General features: G+C 50.9%; 1 non-coding gene across 1 annotated transcript; it reads left to right on the top strand.

The window, feature by feature from the left end:
• The first annotated feature begins 1,355 nt into the window (after positions 1-1,355).
• TRNAR-CCU (transfer RNA arginine (anticodon CCU)) lies at positions 1,356-1,428 on the top strand. The gene has a single exon. It is a non-coding gene; the product is annotated as a tRNA-Arg (tRNA).
• Positions 1,429-8,045: the final 6,617 nt, after the last annotated feature.

Genomic DNA, 8,045 nt, shown 5'->3' on the forward strand with positions numbered 1-8,045 from the left:
GATTTTGATTCGAACTGGGGACACTGGGATGGGACGTGAGACAGGGATGGGACGGAAGCCAGAGCAGGGTGTGTTAACTGAGCAGGTGACCCGGGCTGGGGAGCTCGGGAGACGTGCAGAGCCTCAGAATTCCCCAGCTTCGGGGTGAGGACGCCGGGCATATATCCCCACCTCTCGTCAGTAGGGTCCCTGGCCGAGGCTGCTCCCAGAGCCATTCATCCAGCCCTCCAGCCTGCTTCACTGCTCAGCCAGAGAGATGGCCTCGGGCCGAGGATCCCCCGTGCCCCCAGTAGAGCATGGACTGCCGTAGTGAGTGCCCAGGAGAGCTGGCTGTGGCTTTTATAATTTTTAAATGTTTTCTTCCCCAACAAAGCCAGGCTTTCAAGAAGATAGTCTTGCTATGGACACAAAAATATCTAATTTGGAACTCAAAGCTGGTTGTTTCTTTTAGGTTTCATCCCCCATGTCTTAGTCAGCTTGGGCTGCTGTAACAAAAGACCACCACTGGGTGACTTTAACAATTTCTTTCTCAGTCCTGGAGGCTGGGAAGTCCCAGATCAAGGTGCTGGATGATTCAGTGTCTGGTAAGAGCTCTCTTCCTGGCTTGCAGGCTGCTTTCTTGCTGTATCATCACGTGATGGAGAGAAGACGCTCTGGTGTCTCTTCCACTTATTATAAGGGCACTAACCCCATTCATGAGGGCTCCGCCCTCATGACCTAATCATCTCCCACAGGCCCCACTTCCAAATATCATCACATTGGTGGTTAGGACCCACATTCAGCCCATAACAACTTCTCTCTCCTCCCTTGCAACACACACACACACGCACACACACACATGCTATCTGGCATTGTTTTAGTGGGGTGGGGGTCAGGGAGATGTTGATTCATCAAGATTTATAGGGGATGAAAATAAACCTCGAACACATCACCTTGCTACACAACTGGGTACTTTGCACTAGAATCACTGGGAATATGAGATTGTCCTTGTTCTCATGGAACATGCAGTCCAGCAAGCAGGGTACCGGTGCCAAGGAGATTCAATCGAGGGAGGCTTCCTGGAGGCAGTGAGGTGTGGTGCAGCAGATTCAGGCCTTGGAGTGATGCAGATTTGCGTTTGAATCTTGGCTCTATCATGTATTTACTATGCGGCCTTAGACAAGGGACAGGCTTCTGTACTTCCATGTCCTCAGCTGAATAAATGGGTTAATAATGCCTTCCTTGCAGGGTGGCTGTGAGCGCTTAGTAGATGTTAGGTATTAGCTATTACTATCATTACTACCTCTTCTAATCCTGCTGCTACTGCTACAAGCATTATTTCAGTGAATCTTCAAAATTAACTGGAAAAGGGGACTTCCCTGGTGGTCCAGTGGTTAAGACTCTGCACTCCTAATGCATGGGGCCTGGGTTCGATCCCTGGTCAGGGAACTAGATCCCGCATGCCACAACAAAAAGATCCCGCAGGCAGCAATGAAGACCCTGCATGCTGCAGGTAAGACACAGTGCAACTAACTAACTAAATATTAAAACAAAACAAACAAACAACAACAGAAAAACCAAAAACCAAAATTAACTGGAAAGGGAGGGAGATGAAGAAACGGAGGCTCAGAGGGTGCAGTAACCTGCAGTGCACACAGCCCGGGGAGGGGGACGAGGATGGTGGGGCAGAGGTCTGCCATTCTGGGAGGTCTGGTTCCAGGAGGGACTGGAGCTGAGCTAGGGGTCGGGGCTGTGTTTTGGCTCAGGCTCTCCTGGCCTGTTTCCAAATCCTAGGCTCAGCTCAGGGGACCTCAGCTGTCCTTCCCTGAGGCCAGAACCATGTGGGGCTCCTTTTTGTCCTGTCTGAGGGGAACCAGCCCTCCTGACACCAATATGTTTTGTGTGACCCTATGAAAGTCCAGTACACACACATATAAACTTGCCCCATTATTCCATGGAGGTCACAGAACCTCTGAAACCTGCTTTCTTGTGGGTCTGATCCTGCTTTCTTTAGACTGCCACGCACATGCACGTGTGTTCATGTGGGTGGGGTCCACACAAGGACGGAGTCAGCTTCAGCCACAGAATATGAGGATGTTAACAGCACTGACCCCACCAGTCTGACGGGCAAGACAGAGCCAGACAAGAATGTTCCCAGTCTGATGGGGGAGAGGTCCTTGTTCTCAGGGAGCTCCCAGTCTGATGGAGGACTCACAGCCTTTCTCACCTAGTTTGATGGGGAAGTTGCTAGTCCAATAGGGAGACGTGGGCCTGTTCTAGGGAACCCCAAACTTGATGGGGGAGACCCAGCCCAACTCTCAGGGATCTGCCAGTTTGATGGGGAAGATACAGTTTCTCCCCAGGAGGAGACCCTAGTCTGATGGGGGAGATCTATCCCTTCCCTTGGAGGATTCTCCAATCAGATGGTGGAGACCCCCAGCCTGAAGTGGGAGATAATCCCTTGCCCTTGGTGAGCTTCCAGTCTGACAGGGGAGGCAGGACCCTCAACTGTGAAGAGATCTGATAACAAGACATACAACAGAAACTTGTTCACAACACAGACCTAATTACAGCGCTGCTGAACCACTCTGAACTCCTCATTTACACTTTCCTGGGGAAATAGCAGATAGCAAGAATGTGTAAATTGAGGAAGATTAATATAATTACCTGAGCTATTCCTTGTTATCTTTTCATATCAACAGAAACCACAAACCTTTCCTGTTGAGAAGCCTGGCCATTATAGGCTCTCTCCCCCAGGCAGACAGCTGGCTCATTCTCTGCAGGGAACAGGTGCCCCATCCTAGAAGCCAGCCCCCGACGGATGGGCAGGCTGTGTGGTGGAGAGGGTGCTGGGCCTTTAGTCAGGAGATGTGGGTTTGAGTTTTGGTTCTGTCACCACTTTGCGTGTGACCCACGGGTCCCCACCTCTGTGAGCCCAAGTCCTGCCCAATAGTAATCCAGAGGTGCTGAGCTCTCGTCCGGGTCCAGGCACCGTATTAAGTGCGTTATAACCTTGATGGCAAGGAATCGGCACAACCACCCCCCAAGGAGGTTCTGTTATTATCCCCACTTTACAGATGAGGAAACTGAGGCTCAGAGAGGTGAAGTCACTTGCCCAGGGTCACACAGCACAGAAGACGACCCCAGGGCTGTGGCCTTAATGCCCATACCCTTAACCCTGCACTCCCTGCCGCCCTATCCTCAGCCCCTGTCCCGGCCCCGCCCCTTCCCTCTGCTGCCTGAGGACAGAGGTGTGAGAACAGGGGCCCAAGTGCCAGTACAAGCCACAGAATATTTGTGGACCTTTAGCTTCGGTTTCCTCTTCTAGAATGTAGGGATAGTAACAGCACTGATCGCATGAGCTGTTTTGAGGATGAAATGAGTTAATTCATGTAAAATACTCTGAGCAACCCCTGGCCCATGGTGAGCCCTCATTAACTGGCTTATTATCATCTCACACAGGAGCCCTGCCAGGCATCTGTATCTGAGATGCCCCTCTTTAGAGCTTTAAACGCGCCAGGCACGTTGTGAGCCCTTAGCACCTCCTTTAGAGAGGCATAGCTCGGTGAACTCAGCAGTGTGTGCAGAAAGTCTTACTGGTTCTGCTGTTTTAGGACACAGAGAAACTGGTTCCCCTCACCAAATGTTTTTGGAAAATAAGGGCAAAGTGCAGTGAAAACTGTCCTGATAGACATCTCATTGTGAGCTGTTTAAGGGGTCCATAAAATAGGCAGTTTAAGTTTACAGAAGACATAGCTGTGTTTGAGCAAGTGATACCCCAGAGCGGGCTTCATTCATTGCTGTGCCCCAGGCTCTGGTTGGGGATCCGGAGCAGATACAGTCCTTGCCCTCCTGGAGCTAAGCCCCCAGCCTCGAGGCCAACACAGGTGTGAAAAGAGAAGGTCCTTGGAGACCCACCGTGTAGGGGAGAGAACGCTGGTTTGGGGGGTCTCACAGATGTCAGGTCTCCCACTTGCTGGTCTCAGTTTCACCTGTTGTGAGATGGTGATAACAGTTCCTTATCCTGGGCTGCTGCCAGGAGTGAAGGAGCTGTGTGTGGAAAGTACTCAGCACAGGGCCTGCCCACTCAGTGGTAGCTCTTTTCAATTGAATGATATTAACAATGGGCCTGATAGGTAGTGAGCATGTGGGTATATGTGGGCAGGGAGGTGGGGTTGGGGAGCATTCTCTTCCAGGGCCCCATCTGGAGGGAAGGGAGATCCTGAGAGCTCAGCTGCAGGGGAACAGGGCACCACTGTGAAGCTGGGCTCTGTTGGCAAACCCAGGGCTGGGGGCTCCTGGTTCCAAGGGTTGGGGGCAGGGTCTGTGGCCCAGGGTGATTAGGGATCCCTCAGCTCCATTCCAGAAGGCCTCCAGAGTTCTTTGAGCCTGAACCTAACTCTGACTGACAGACACAATTTTATCCCCCTGTTATTTCTGCTAAATTAGGTGACCGGGCCTTTTTCTTTGGCAAATCCAGGGACATACATTTGCATGCTATTTTGCATAAATCAGGGATCATTTGCATCAATTTGCATGTTTCTCTGGATATGAGGTTCAAGAGGCCCAAACTCAATGTGTGTGAAATGAAATAAGTATGTTGAGTCCAACCCCTCTGAGCTGGCCTGAACCCCACAGGCAGGGATGGAGGAGCTCAGAGGCGCCGGTGCTCTTCTGGGGATGGTTAGACCAGGGAAGGACACTGGGGCCAGCTCCTCCAGGGGTGCTCAGGACTGGGGGGAAGGAGAGCTTAGGGCGCCTGGGTATGAAGAAGCTGAATCGGCTGAGACGAAACCACAGGGCAGGGTGTCCTTGGAACACAGCACAGACCTTGGAACAGGTTGAGACATTGGGGAGTGGTGGTAACCCGTCTAATAGGGCCTCATTATTGAGCACCTACTGTGTGCCAGGCACTGTACTAGCCTCTCTACATGTAAGTCCATTTTCTCCTTAGAGCTATATGAGGTAGGTAATTATCAACCCCATTTTAGAGATGAGGAAACTGAGGTGCAGAGAGCCAAAGGGACCCATTCAAGGCTTCAAGGCTGGTCTTTGGAGGCCCTGGACTCAAACACAGGCCAATTAGCTTCCAGAACCTTTCTGCTCTGATGAGGGAGAGTGAGAAGCCCCACCTCTGACAGCTCAGAGAGTCCCCCTCAGAGCCCCTGGGCATCTCTTTCCCAGGGAAAGGCCTTCTCCTCTTCTTTTCCCATGTTTCACTGGACTGCCTCATGGGGAAAGACCTGTAGGAGCACCTGTGCCTCCAGAATGGCTTGGCTCCCATGACAACAAATAGACAACAGCCCAGTCACAGGACCCTCCCCCCGACAAGGGAGGGGGTCATGGGGAGGTCCGACTTCAGGTCCAGCCCCTGGCACAAGGCCTGGCACTGAGCAGGGCCTCCATGAGTGCTTCTGGAGTTAATTCGCAGCTGAGTGGACATTAGGGGGCATACCTGCTGCCATTGTTTGCTCAATCCTCCCAGGATGGGTTAAAAATGCTGAAGATTCTTTGTCACTGTCCCCATTGAGGAGTTTCTTACCTTCCTCTTGAATCTGAGTCTGTCTTTCTGCTTGACAATGGAATATGATGGACGTGACACTATGCCATTTCTGGGCCTGGTAGCTTCTTCTTTCATGCTTTTGGGAAGCCCTGAGCTGCTGTGTGGGGAGTCCAGCTACCCTGCTGGAGAGGCAACTGGGGCAGACCCAGAGAGACAGAGAAGACCTGAGAGAGAGTCCTAGCCTTGGGCGCCACGCACTCAGGTGAGCTGTCTTGGACACTGTTGCCTGGTCAAGTCCCCAGATGACTACAGATCCAGATGATGTCACATCGAGCAAAAGAACCACCAGACTGAACCCAGTCAACCCACAGAATCATGACATCATCATAAAGGGTGTTGTTCTAAGATGCTAGACTTTGGGATGGTTCATTTTCTGCAACCATATGCTTCCTCCTCTTCTGGTAGTAAAAGCATCCTTTTGGGATGCCCCTTCACCTGCTTTCCTGGTGGGGGTGCCAATCCTATTAACACCTTGTTCCTTCAGTCCCAGGAATGGGTTGGGACCCAGGCCTAGTCAATATACTATTAAGCCACCTGGCAATAGTGATTGGCTCAGAGATGGGCATGTGACTCTAGATGAACCAATCAGGGCCCTTCCCTGGGCTTTATATATTGATGCTGTGTGAGAGAAGGTGTTTCTTCTGAGGTTGCTAAACCGGGACCGACGTGAATCCAGAAGCTGTCTGTGGTCATGTTCCCCACCCCCATCCCCACGCCAGCTTGTTGTGGAACAATTCCAGCTGCGGTGGGAGAGGACAGAAGAGATGGTGTGGTGACATCGTTGGACCAGCTCTTCCTCTGGACTTCCCAGTTTCATGAGCCGATAAATGTTCTTTTATCTCTAAGCTGGTTTGAGGTGATTTCTGTCACTTGAACAGATGGGACACACATCATACTGACTCCACTTCTTGGCCTTATCAAACTTAGAAATAGCCTGTGCTGTGTTGTTCTGTCTCAGAGGCTCGGTCCTCATGGGAAAGGAAAGACATACCTGCTCTGTCCAGGCCCCGGCGTTGGGCCCTCTACCCTATTCTATTACTGAACTCCCACCACTACCTTCAGGGGAGGTGGATCCTGACCATTTTGCAGGGTGGGAGCGGGTCACAGGCCGAGGGCAGACCCCCACCCAACCTCTCTCTTCGTGTGGCAGCTCTGCTCTGGGGCAGAGCAAGGCAGAGACCAGGCGGGGGAAGAGTGGGGGAGGCAAGGGAATCCCATTAATTTTTCCAGCCTTAAATCAATTTAATGGGAGCCTCCAATGACTGATTTGATTTTTCTTTTTCACTATTACAATTATCAGCTGATATTACCGGCAGCTCAAGCTTGAAATGGGACAGCACAGCAGAGGCTGTCAAAAAGGGAATAGTACCAGATTACACCAATTATCTAATACTTTGCTAATTAGACAGCCAATGCATCTCTTTCATTTACAGCGAGGGGAAAAAAAGGCTTCGCGCTATCATTGTTATTCTTCTTTGCTGCTCAGTGGTTATCACGTACCCCAGCTTGGGGATTTTACATCCCAAGGAGATCTTCCGTTTCCAGAATCTTTCATCCCCACGAAACTGCCTCACGTGGAATCAGGGAAGTCCTGAAGTCTACCTTTAGTCCTTTGTGCTGCTCTCTGAGGAGACGGAGCACAGGTGGTTCAGGTGTTCTCAGCCTCCATGGGGTGACACTGTGTCGGGGTGCAGGATGCATGGTGAGAAGTTTCAGGCACCTCCAAACCTAGGAGCAGGTGTCTTGGAGGAGGACCCTTGGAAGGAATTGGGCTGGAACATTGTTTAGAGTCAGAAACCTTCCTTCCTCTTTACAGATGGTGAAGGGGCTCAGAGAGAGGGTGTGACCCAGCTAAGGGGCCACAGAGAGCTGTGGCAGAGCTGTGCCTGGACCCGGGGGCTCCTGATCCCCAATATGACAGATTTTCCACCCACCTCATATGGTCAGTGTGAACTCAAGGTTGTTGAAGTCGCCCATGCAACTGACGATTGGTAAGAAGGAAAACATGGTCAACGAATGTGTTCAGGTATAGCCATCCATCTGCAGGCTCACATGTCTGCACAGCTGCCCCTCCTTAGCACATGGTATGGAGAGAAGAACTTAGCTTTGGGGTCAGAAATACTGGGTTCAGATCCTGCATCTACCAGCTATGTGACCTTGATCAAATTCTTCAACCCTTTGAATCCCAAAGGGAACAGAAAGCCCAGAATGAGAGAAGTCTCATGAAAATCAGGAGTCAATCGTTTATCCCATAGAACCATTTTCCAAATGGATACACAAAGTTAGTGAAGGGGCTTCATTATTTTATTTCAGTAATAATAGTAACTGTTACTGTTTACTGAGGACCCACTATGTCCAGGCTTGTGTCAAATGCTTTATGTGTATCTCATTTAACCAGTGCCAGGAAGTGGGATTGTCATGCCCATTTTACAGCAGAGAAGAGTGAGGCTCTCAGAGGTCAGGTGACTTGACTTCTGTGGCACATGGCTAAAGCCGGGATTGA

Source organism: Balaenoptera ricei, chromosome 1, assembly GCF_028023285.1.
Source record: "Balaenoptera ricei isolate mBalRic1 chromosome 1, mBalRic1.hap2, whole genome shotgun sequence".
NCBI lineage: Eukaryota > Metazoa > Chordata > Mammalia > Artiodactyla > Balaenopteridae > Balaenoptera > Balaenoptera ricei.